This window comes from Hevea brasiliensis, chromosome 9 (genome assembly GCF_030052815.1).
Source record: "Hevea brasiliensis isolate MT/VB/25A 57/8 chromosome 9, ASM3005281v1, whole genome shotgun sequence".
Taxonomy (NCBI): Eukaryota; Viridiplantae; Streptophyta; class Magnoliopsida; order Malpighiales; family Euphorbiaceae; genus Hevea; species Hevea brasiliensis.
Window position 1 is genome coordinate 77,160,573 of NC_079501.1, and position 13,454 is coordinate 77,174,026.

Consider the following 13,454-nt stretch of genomic DNA (forward strand, 5'->3'; position numbering starts at 1 on the left):
AGGAAGCCTAATGCATAAAGGATAGGTATATCAAGTGCAAAAGAAAATATGAAGAGAGGCTTTAAAACTCAAGAGGAGTGCAAGTATGCAATTGAAATCCAAGGAAAATTGCCTTTCCAACCCAGCAATAATAATGAGTTTGGGGGAAGGATAAAAGGGACATCAAAAAAAAAAATAATAAAGGAGAAAAAGAAAGAAGTCCTAAGATTAGAATTACAACCCTTTTAAAGACCTTTTGATCTTTTGAAAGTGTAAGCTACATTAGTAGAGATAGGAACTTGAGATATGCCTATGGAATTAGAATTAAATCACACTCACCACAATTATCATCAATGGCGGCAACTTGGGGTAGTAAGTATTTCTTAAGTTTATCCTGATGAAATAGGTTATTTGTGACTTATTAATGGTTTTGCATAGAGGAATAATTAGTTGAAGCACCATGAAGGGGGTGAAGCTCTAAACAGGCAAGTGTTGAGGTCCTCATGCCTTGAAAGAGGGAAATTGGTATGAAGGATGGAAGGAGTTCAATTGTATGCACATTGAAATTTTGGTTATGCTTCTAACTTTCTCCTAAAAAGTGTTTCAAAAAGAGTTTTGGTTTGCTTGAGGACAAGCAAAAGTTTGAGTTTGGGGGTATTTGACACACTTGTATTACATAGATGTTTTTAAGCATAATTGTATAACATTTCATAGCATTTAGATACGTAATTGCATGTATATTTGATAATTTCATTAGTTTTTGTAAATCTCATTGATCCACACTTATAACACCCCTCACCCGTCTACAGTGTAGCTGAGTAAGGCGTGCTACACGGCATGCCGGAGCACCTAATCTATAATTATCTCATTTCCTGAACTCAATTTGATTTTAAAAAGTCTTTTATGTAAAATTCATAACATACTGGTTCTATTTTCATACTTTAATAAAATCAGTATTTCAAAAATGGTAATAAAAATCCGGCAAGGTGCCAATTGTATTTCGGACACACTGTCCTTCTAAACCTATAAAAAAAACAGTTCAATATGATAATATTTTCAACTATTTCATAGTTTCAAAATACAATCCATCATAATTTACATTCATCCAAACACTCTCCATAGGAGTTTAATATATACAAATTATTACAAACCTTAAAGTTTTAGAATATACAAAATTACATAACAAAATGTCAAAATACAACTGATAGTCATTACACAAGATCCTAAGTCCTACCATGTATGCAGTGTAGTGCAGATGACTCTGGACTCCTGTGCAGATCTGATGTCTCACCCGGTCGTAGGTCTGCTGGGCTCCCCAGCTGTGTCTCCAATACCTACGCATAGCAAAAGCAACGCGCTAAGCAATTCTGCTTAGTGGTGCCAAATATAAAGAAATATACACTAAAATAAAATAAATGAATTATTTATGAATTTATGACATCGATATTCTCTGCAGTTGTTGATTCTACTTTTATTTGCTAACCTTTCAGTTTTGCTAATTTTAGTGGTGCTGTATGTCAATAAACTGAATTTAGCTATTTGAATTTAATAATGCTTAAATTAACTGCCCGTGTAGCCTATACACTGACCAGACTGGATAAATGGATATACTAACACTGGGTATCTAGTACCTCAGACTGTCACACCATCGGTCACAAAGTGTCTCCCGGTGTGCAAACAATGTGGCTAAAAAGCCATATAGTCAATCCGGCGATAAGCCAAGTATAATAACACAATACGTATAGCCATAGGCTATTAAAGTCACAGTGCGGCATAATAAGCCGTAAAAACACAGTATGGCATAAAGTCATTTACAAAACAGCTGTCAGAATCCTATTGGCATGCTAACCTATCCAAACTAGTTAACTAGGCAAACTAGGGCACATTAAAAATTAATTGTTTAATTCTTCATTTTTTTGAGTTTACTAGTTATCATGTAATTCACAAGTCAATGTAAATGTTGACCTTTTTAGATAATACGGATAAGTTGATTCTAACATCAACATGTCACAATTTGTAATTCAATATGCTGCCAATATAATGCAATTTACCCTTTTCACAAGTTGGCATTCATTGCCAATTTACTTCAAGCTTCATTGTAGGTAAATGTCAAATTTTTAGTTTTAGTGTGCTAGATTGGTCTAGCTTAATGTCCTATTTCTCTTGGTTTTTAGCTTCTGGTCAAAGAAGCAAAATTGTAGCTCTATGTCTTATTGAACTTTTGGCACAAATTTCAGGTCATTCTGAGTTGTATAGACCAAGATATGGTCAATTTACTAAAGCTGGACAGATTGCATCTTTAGTGCAAAATTTGGTCAATTTTAGGTCAAATTCAGTTCTGGCAGTTTTGGTACCCGAACTTGGGCAAGCAATTTGACTTGGTTCTGAACATTTCTGGGCTTTGGTGTCTTCATAATAATTGTAGCTCTATGTCTAAGCTTTCCATGGTAAAATTTTCAGGTCATTTGGACCTATTTTGAGTGAGTTATGGTCATCTTAGTTACTACTGTTCATATGGTCAAAAATCTGGGCCTGCACTTACCAATTCCGGATTAGGTCATTTCTTTGAGTCACTTTCTGGACAGAATTTAGGCAAGGTTCCTACATGAAAGTTGGTTCATTACATGTCTAATTTTACTTTCAATTGGCCTCACACCAATTTGGTTCACACAATTAAGGTTATAGGCTCAAATGCATACTACCCTCAATACAATCCTCAAAGACCAATCAATTTACACATTCAACTTACTATACCTTAACTTCCCATGCCTAAATTCTGGACTCCTAATGTACTTACAACATTCATCACATCTCATTAAGGTCATTTTGAACAGTTTATACAAGTCTTCAAAATACAACACACAACCTTAGTTTCAAAAGTCAAAATCAACATCTTACACATGAAATTGCTTAGCTAATACATATACTTCAATTAGCAACATACCATACACTTTTACTAATCCAATCAATGCCATAATTTACCAATTAATTTCATGAAATTATCAACCTTCTAAGCTCATCAAGGCTGCCAGAATTTATCACTTGTCAAAGGTCTTCCACAATTACTCAAATCCTACCTCAAAACATCAACATTAAACATACTCATGAAATAATCTTTTCAACTCATGCAATACCTTAATTAACATCACAAAACACTTCTTTTATCCATGAATAAATCAAAGTCTAAATTCTTCCTTGGCTGCCAAAACTTGTACACATCAATAACCCATCAAAACCTTCCAATATCTTCACCATTCAACTCATCTCAACCTTAGTATAAAGTTTAATCAAGTGAGGTAAGGAAAACTAGCACTAACCTTGTTTTGGAGCTTGCTAAACCTTGATATTTTCTCTCCTTTTTGCTACCTATGTATTGCCCATGAAGTGTAGACCAAGTTTAATGAAGAAACTTGCAAGAAATCATGTCTTGATCATGTACCAATGGAGCTTTTGCATGGGCGGCAATGGTGGAAATGGGAGGATCAATTTCGGCAAGGTGAGAGTAAGGTTGAAGATGAAGTTGTTAGTGGGAAAGAAAATCTGTCCTTAAGTGGTTATATGGTCCCATTAATCCTCCACTAAGTTCCACTAAGTATAGTTTAATAATTTAATCAGCAAACTTAGTAATATTTCAATTAATCTCCCAAACTTCCTTTAATTACATGGTGTGTAAACTTTCTTATTTTCATGGTATTTTCAAAGTATAATATCATTTATTTTTAATGGACATTGAGGTCAAAAGGCAACTCTAGGTGTCAAATGACCAAAATGCCCCGTTTCGGGTTGTATTCTCGATTTTTCGGTAACACTGATTTTTGTCTATTTCTCAATTTTTCATTTTTCTTTGTACTAATTTATTAATTTTTCTTTGATATTTCTAGTGTCAATTACATTTCAATAAATCTTTAATTATGTCCTGAAATATAATTCCGAGGGTTCCCCGTGGTCCTGGGGTCGGCAATTGCCTTCGCCGTAACTTCCCGATGCGGTCACCCATCGCTACAGTGCCGGCTCATTTAACTTAGTTTCATTTCCTCTCTTTTATTTTTCTTTAATTTTTCTTGTATTTTTTTTATTTATTTCATCATTATATGTCTGTTCACTATCACCAAAGTATAGTTCCAGACATCCTGACTTGCCCGGACTGACATTAGGTCACCGGAACAACAGAATGTACGGACTACGTATAGGGAGGATGTTACAACACTTAAATTTATGTTTTCTGTATATTTTTAGGTGTTCTGAAAGAAATTCAAGGCATAAAAGCAAAGGAGGAAGCTTGGAAGAACTTAAGAAGCAAGGCAAGTTGCTGGTACACTTTACACGGGTCGTGTAAACACAGCCACAGACCTGTGTTACTTCCTGCCTATCGAAACTTGAAGAAGTTACGGAAAAGCCATAGTAAACGGGCCATGTAACTCAGGCTGTGTAACCCTCAGAGACCCGTGTAACCATCTATTGCCAAGGCTTAAAGAAGTAAATGGAGCATGCATAAGTACACAGGCTGTGTAAGTTGACCCGTGTAAGCCGCTAAGGCCCGTGTAACTTATTGCCCCCCCCACCCCCCCCCCCCCATCTGAAAAAAAGGCTATTAGCTCCAGAAACTTACATGCCCCAGGCAGTATAGTGACACATGGGCCTTGTACTACATTCCAGTAACTTTCTAATCTAATTTCAACTCCTATTTTGGCACATCAATTGGACTTCTAATGCCCTTGGGACTCTAAAACTTAACCCTAGGACACCTAATATAAATAAAGGCCAACAGAAAACATAGAAGGAGGAGAGTTTTGGAGAATACTGCTACATACACACATAAAGTGAAGAGTCTTGAGAGAAGCCTTCCCGAGGAACCCTAGCCGTCATGAAGAAGGATCACATCAGTGCTAAGGACAGACTTCTCAGCCAAAGTTTCACAAGTTCACAGCTGCAGAATCTTATCTCGTTTCTCTTGTTTTTAGTCTTCAGATTGGTTTTATGTGCTTTTACTTTTATTACATTACGTTTGTTAAACTAACCATGAGTGTGTAACTCCTTAAATTCTGGAATTTAGAAAGTAGCATTTTTTACTTTTGTTATGGATATATATTGAATTTTATTTAATGGAATTGGGTTTTATTCTTTGATTCAATCTCTTGTGTTCTTAATGCATGCTATGTGTTGGTACCCACCTAGTCATGATCTAAGATATTAATTGATGAACTGAGAGGTGAAGATTAGTATTAGAAAATCAAGATTTTAAACCTAGGAAATCTGACCTAGAGATAGGCTGATAACCTTTGTGGAGTTCTAAAATTAATGATAGATCTCAAAAGGTTTTGATTAGGACTAATCACCAACGAAAGTAGGGTTTGTGTAATGCCCCAAATTTATATACCATATTCATTATATTCTAGCAAGCATAATGACTATTGAATATGGTATGTAAATTCATTTAAGTGAGAGGATAAAGCAAAAAGGGGTAAAAGACACCTATGAACTTAGTTGCAAAGTTACTAAAGTTTAGGGGTAAAATTTAAAATTTTTTAACTTGGCACATAATTGAGTTTAATTATCATTAAGTGTGATTAATTAAGTTAATAAAGTTAGATTAATTCAATTAATCATGATTAGGAAAAATTAAGCATAATTAGTTAAAAGTCAAGTTTAATGATTAGGAATTTCTAAATATCTATAAGTTTGCCATTTTGAATTTAAAATACTATAAATATCTCCTATCTCTTGGTAGATAACAAAAATCACTATCTTCTTCTTCTTCTTCTTCTTCTTCTTCTTCTTTAAGTTGGCCGAACCACCATCTTCTCCCTTTCCACCATTGTTCTTTCTTCCAAGTTTGAATTCTCACCAATTTCTCAACCTCCACTTCAAATAGCATAATTAAGCTTCAATTTAGTGAGAGCACATCTTTTAAGCAAGAAATTCCAAGGATTTAGGAAGGTTACCAAGTAATGAAATTGGGGAAAAGTTCAAGGTAAGGGAAGAATTGAGTTTAGCAAGCATGAATTCATGTTATCATGTCATAATCATGGCATAAAAGTGATTTGTGATGAGAACTTTTTGAATTTCTTCAAGGAAGAAGTTCGGTCCAAGCTACCAAGGAACAAGGGAAGGCCAATAAAGTTGATTAGAGGTGAATTTGAAGAGCCAAGTAAAGATTAGAAACCTAATTTTTGGTATGTGCACTGTTAATACCTCCTTAAATTATTACTTAGGATTTTCAGGCCTTAAGGGTTTTGGTTAAATTGAATGTAAATGTTTAATTTATAAATAAAAAAATGATGCATAGTGTGTATAAATGATGTAGTGCCTATTGGGAGTCATGCAGCTTTATATATCTTGAAGTATGCATTGTAAATAGATATATTAAGCAATCTAGTCGAATTTGACCAGACTAAACTTTATAATCTATATCTTGAGTTCTATAATTTCAAATGATATGAAACTTATGGCAAATTAAAATTAAAACATAAGGCTTAAACTTTCATGAAGGAAGCCTGGTCAAATTTTGTATGTAAGTAACCTTAAAATTTATTAGAAGACAGGGCACAAAATCTGAAACCTGGGTGCAGTGTACTCTGAATAGTCCGGAGTAAAATAGGTGTAACTTACCCTAGGAAACTCCAAATGAGGTGATTCTTGATTTTTTGAAAAGCTAAGATATAAAGGAAAAACTTTTATGCAAAACAAAATGACAAATTCTGATTTCAACTTGTTCAAATTTGGACTCTAAAAACTATCTAGAACATATCCTGTGATCAGTAAAGAGTGCATCTAAAAATATTCTGCTTATTTAACTCACTGTATAAAATTCCAAATAAAGTGAATCTTACCTTGTTGGAAAGCTAAGACATAGAGGCACAACTTTCATGAAGACTAATTTGACAAATTATGACTAAAACTTAACTAAAATTGAGTTCTAATACCTATCTAGAAGCTGCTTGTATTATGGAAGAAAAAGGTAGAGGTGACCAGATCCTACTTATTTGGTCATAACTTGTGATCTACAAATTAGAATCAAGTGATTCAAAAATTAAATGAAAGTTAAGACATAAATCTAAAAATCTTATGAAGAAAGCATAAGCTAATTCTTGCATTTACTTGGTCTAATTTCTGATATAATACTGTATGTACATTCAAGAATTTGCAAGATTCTACCATGTTATTCATTAATGCAAATTGCATATGTATTTAGTATGCTTGAATGCAAAGACTATAAAAATATGGAAATGGCATGAGGATGTTGGTGCACATATATCTTGACAATTATGTGAACAAAAAATGTTGAATTAATGCTAATTTTTAAAGTTGTGCCAAGTAAGCCTCGACAATGAGTATAGGATTAGATAAGTGGGCATGCTGCCTGTCAGAGCCACCAAATGGTCAGTACCGAAAATAAAAGTCAGTGTTATACCGGTCAGAGCCACCAAGTGGTCAGTATTGAGAATGAAAGCTAGTGTTATACCAGTGAGAGCCACCGAGTGGTTAGTATCGAGAATGGAAACCTGTGCTAAACCGACCAGAACCACCGAGTGGTCAGTGTCACGAGTCCCATTATCTAGTCTATATACCGTTTGTCATAGGTTACTATGGATACTAGAGTAAAGCTTCCAATTGTGGTCATAAAGACAATAATTTCAAATAAGATATGATAAAATGCATTTAACCTCATTAAATGGTATGATTAATGAGTATGGATTTATTGACCTATATTTATGTCATGATATTATATACTTATTTTAAACTTTTAAAAACTCTTGTATGAATATTATGAGCATATTATGTGTTAATGTGCATAAGGAAAAATTATTTTGTTTTAAATTAAGAGAGCACCACTAAGCTATTTAGCTTAGCACAAAGATTTGCTTCCTCACACAGGTATAGTAGATAAAGTGTTGATAAGGGCTGACAAAAGGTAGATTGGATCTGTAGAAAAGTCCAGAGTCACCATATCTCGGACTTTTGGGTAGATGCATCATCATCATCCTCATTATATATTTTTACTCATATGTGTGTGTGCATTATGCTGCAACAAATATTATGTAAACTTTATTTTGGAGATTGTAACCATGAGGATGTAAGTTTAATTTAGCCTTGTGAAATGGTTAATAAAATTGTAAATTAAAGATATTTCTTATGTATATGCAACTTGGGTGAAGAATGGATATTGATGAAATTTGATGATTTTTATGTGATGGAAATGATATAGAAACTAAGGATTTAACAGGTTATGAACATTATATTAATAGGTGAATTGTTAAAATTTAGTGGAAACTCTTGCAGTTTCTCCATTTAACAAAAGCAGATAAATTATATTGTAAATAAATTGGTAAGAAAATAAGGAAAATAAATAATGTCACGAAGATAGGTGCTCCGTACGCCAAATGTAAATCTCCTCTTAATTTCACTATAGACTGGGTAAGGGGGTGTTACGTTTAGTGGTATCAGAGCAAAGTTTAGGCGTTCCTAGACCTAAATAACAAGCTATAACATATGTGTGTGAATGTGCATTGCATCTACTAGGGATTGAGGTGACTCTTATGCATATCTACTCTCCTGTCTATTTTAGGTTTGTGGAATGGATTATGGTACTCCTCAGGCTATTAAAGAGGAAGTAGAGAGTCACACCCTGAAAATCAGTAGTGTTAGAGGCGTGAGAGATTCTGTAACACCGGTAGCTGCTGAATAGCCTACAGAACCTCAGCAGTAGTTTTTTCAGCAGATGGTTGATTTTCTCAGGCAAGTGACGGGAGCTCAGACACAGCCCACATAGAAATCACCTTTGGAGAAGCTCCAAATGTAACACCCTCATTTTCGTAGTCCGTACATCCTACTTTTTCGACAGCTAATGTTTGCCTCGGAAAGTCAGAATGTCTGGAACTACACTGTAATGACAATGAGGAAGTATAAAATAATGAAATATGTGATGAGAAAATTTAAGGAAAAATAAAAGAGATAAAATGTGACTAAGTTAAACAAGCCAAACCTGTAGCGATGGGTGACCGCACCGAAAAGTTATGGCGAGGACCGTTGACTAGCCCTGGACCGCGAAGAACCAGGGAAAATATTTTCGAGACATAATTAAAGGTTTACTGAGGTGTAATTGACATTGGAAATGTCAAAGAAAAATTAGTAAGTCAGTATAAACGAAAAACGAAAATTAAAGAAATCGGCGGGTCAAGGATTAAATCGGTGTTACCGAAAAAGTCCGAAATTAACCCGAAGAAGGGCATTTTGGTCATTTGACACCTAGAGTGGACTTTTGACTTAAATTTCCATGAAAAATAAGTGGTATTAAATTTAGAAATTCTCATGAAAAAAAAATGAAATGAAATTGAAATGCAATTAAAGGAATTATAGGGTTTAATTTAAATATTACATAGTTTAATTATTATATTAGTAAACTTTACTTAGTGGACACTAAGTGGCACTATATAAAGACACCTAAGGAGCAGAATTTTCCCACTCACTTCATCACTTTCATCAAGCTCCCCTCCCATGGCCGAATTGAAGCTCTCAAGTGTCCTCCATGGACGTCTATGAAGCAAGCTCCATTTCCCTACCTTTAAGCCATTATTTCTTCAAGCTTCCTTCATGAAAAATGATCCTTACACCATGGGCAACCTATAGGCAGCAAAAAGGAAGAGTTTTGTTGAGGTTTAGCAACCTCCAAATAAAGGTTAGTGCTTAATCTCTCCATTTTCCTTTACTAATCCTTGTGTTGAGCTTTGGGTAAGTTGAATTGCTAAGAAAAATTGAGGAAATGATTGAGTATTGGTGAACCTTAGTTTTGGCAGCCATGAAAATGCATGGTTAGTGACTTATTCTTATATTTATATGGATGGGAATTAAGGTTGATTAACTCAATGGAAGTTGTAGTAGGTTAATGTCCAAGTGTGTGTATGTTAGTGCTCGAATTAAGGGTTTAATAGTGAGACTTTGATGCTTTAGTAAACTGCCATGTTGGGTAGCCTTAAATATCATGATTTTGTGTGTGAGTTTATGAAATTTATTAATGAAATATGATGGTGTTGAATGGTGGGCAGTTTATGTAATTGCCATGGAAGTGTATGTGTAGATATTGAGGTATGTTGAATTTTGGTGGAAGTAAATGTTAAACTTGAATGGTGTATTGTGTGCATTGAGCACTTGAGTGTTCTGCCCAAAATGCTAGCTGGAATTGTGTACAATATATATAGAAGTGCCATGATTAAATGTTGAAGTATTGGGAGGAGGAGGATTGTCAAAATTGGAAGTGTGATGTTCAAATGCAGGTTGTGTATGTTGGTAGCACCTAAATTAAGTCATAAGTGCAAAACTGTGAACCCAATTGGTATGAGGCCAATAGGGGGGTGAAACTAGACACCAAATACGCCAACTTTCATGTAGAAATGTTGCTAAAATTTTGCCTAAAAACTGAACTTAAAAATGACCAAATCCAGAATGGCAACCTTGCAACCCAGATTTTTGACCATATGAATAGTAGTCATTAGGATGACCGTAACTCACTCAAAACAGGTCCAATTGACCTTAAATTTTTACCATGGATAGCTTAGACATAGAGCTACAATTCTTATGAAGACACCAAAGCCCAAAAATGGCCAAAACCAAGTCAAATAGCTTGCAGAAGTTCGGGTACCAAAACTATCAGAACTAAATATGACCTAAAATTGACCAAATTTTGCACTAAAGGTGCAATCTGTCCAGCTTTAGTAAATTGACCATATCTTGGTCTATACAACTTAGAATGACCTGAAATTTTGCCCAGAGTGCAATAAGACATAGAGCTACAATTTTGCTTCTTTGACCAAAAGCTTAAACTAAGAAAAATAGGACTTTAAGCTAGACCAATCTAGCATACAAAAATTGAGAATTTGACATTTACATACAATGATGCTTGAGGTAATTTGGCAATGAATGCCAACTTGTAAAAAGGGTAAATTGCATTATATTGACAGCATATTGAATTGTAAATTGTGACATGTTGATACTAGAATCAACTTAACCATGATGTATAAAAAGGTCAACATTTTCATTGACCAGTGAATTGTATAATGACCCGTAAACCCTGAAAATAAAGAAATAAATATTTAATCTTATAATATGCCCTAGTTTTCCTAGTTGACTAGTTTGGACAGGTTGGCATGCCAATAGGATTCTGACAGCTGTTCTGTAATTGGCTTCACTTCGTACTGTGTTTTCTGGCTTATTATGCCATACTATGATTTTAATAGCCTAAGGCTATACGGATTGTGTTATTATACTCGGCTTAATGCCTGATTGATTATATGCCTTTTTAGCCACACTGTTTGCACACCGGAAGATACTTTGTGACCGATGGTGTGACGGCCCGAGGCACTAGGTACCCAGCCCTAGTATATCCGTTCATCCAGTCTAGTCAGTGTATAGGCTACACGGGCAGTCAATTAAAAACATTATTCAATTCATGCAGTTAAGTTAAGTTAAGTATACGAAAATTTCAGTACAATTAAATTAAGCATTGAATGAAATGAGTAAAAAAGATTAGCAATAGAAACATAACAAAGATACAATTTGCAAAACCATAGAGACTTAAAATACAATATAGTTAGAATAATTGATTTCTGGATATCCGAATTATGATTTATTTCTTTCTTTATTTGTATATATTATTTCTTGTAATATTATTGCACCATTAAGCAGAAATGCTTAGCACGATGGAATTGCTTCCTCGCGCAGGTACTGAAGGTAAAACCAGTAGATTGCCAACTGAGATTTTTAGAGTCCAGATCTGCAGAAGTGTTAGAAGAGTTCAAGATTGTCATCTCTTCAGCAATGTATGTAGATAGGGCTCATTTTAAGCATGTTTTATAATCTGTACATTATAATTACTGCTTATATTATAATGTGAATTAGTAACTGTAATTTCATTTGTATATCCTGTACTTGATAAATTTATGTACTTAATTGCAAATTATATAAATTAATGAAATATAAGAATTCTAATATTTGAATTGATTATCTAATCATAATGATTCTGAATGAGATTGAGTTTGAGAAATTTTGAGACTGAATCTGAGTTTGAGAAGCTGATGAGAATGCTTTGAGATAATCTGAGTTATGAATTTGAGCATATATTGAAATTGTTTTTGACAGGTTCAGAAGAACTGTTAGTCCAAATTACAACCGGCACTCTGCCGGATTATCATTAAAATTTTTGAAATTTTCAAATTAGTTAGATTTTGATAAAAGTAAAAATAGCCTAAACCTTAAATAAAGTTTTTGAATAAATAAATCAAGAACTGTAATGAAATCAGATAAGATTTGGTGCTCCGGCATGTCGTGTAGCACGCCTTGCTCGACTACACTGTAGACGGGTGAGGGGTGTTACACCAAAAGTATGGGGTTGTGGATTTTAGAGGAAAGAGGAAAGATGACCCAACTACTGCAGAGTGTTGGCTGGGGAGGACTGAGAGAGTTCTCCAGCAGCTACATTGCACACCTGACCAAAGCTTAGAGTGTGCAGTCTCATTACTGCAGGAAGATGCTTACCAGTGGTGGGACACATTGATCAAGATACTACAGCCAGCTATGGTGACTTAGGATTTCTTTTTGGTGGAGTTCAGAAAGAAGTATATCAGTCGTATTTACTTGGAGGATAGGAGGAGAGAGTTTATTGCTCTGAGGCAAAGGCAGCTGAAAGTGACTGAATATGAGCAGGAATTTTTCTGGCTAAGAAGGTACGCTAGGGAGATCATTCCCACAAAGGTAGAGAGATGCAGGATGTTCGAGGAAGGCCTCAATGATAGTATCAGACTTTATATTACGGCATTACAGCATACAGATTTCAACCAGCTTGTGACAGTAACTATGAATGTGGAGAGAGTTTGAGCTAGTGAGAAGAGTAGGAGGAGTGAATAGCAGAAGAGAGGCTTTGGCCAGTCTAGCTCCACATTCACAACCAGTAAGGCCCAGGGGGCAGTTTAATCAGGCGCTGACTCAAAGGCTAGGACAAGGGTCCAGGTCTGTATTTAGGAGAGGCTAGCCGATAGCATCAGTGGCTAGCACACTAGGACCAATAGTGAGAGGTCCCACCCCAACAGCATGCACACACTATGGGAGAAGGCATGGAGGAGAATGCTAGGGATTGACTGGAGCTTGTTACAATGTGAGGCCACTGACCACTTCCAGAGGGACTGTCTTAGGAGGACTATTTCCCTAGCATAGACAGAAAGGTCGGCTCTGACTATGCAGAGGGGTAGGAAGCCTGGGAGATCTGAGATAGTCGAGGGCACTGTGAGGCCTGCATCTGAGACAGTGGAGAGACCAAATACTAGAGTGCCAACACGTGCATATCCCATTCGAGCCAGAGAAAAGCAGGATGCACCTGATGTCATAATTAGTACATTTTCTCTCTTTGACTTTATAGTGCACGCATTGATAGACCCAGGTTCAACTCATTCTTACATGTGCACTGCCATTTCGGTAGAGAGGGGTTT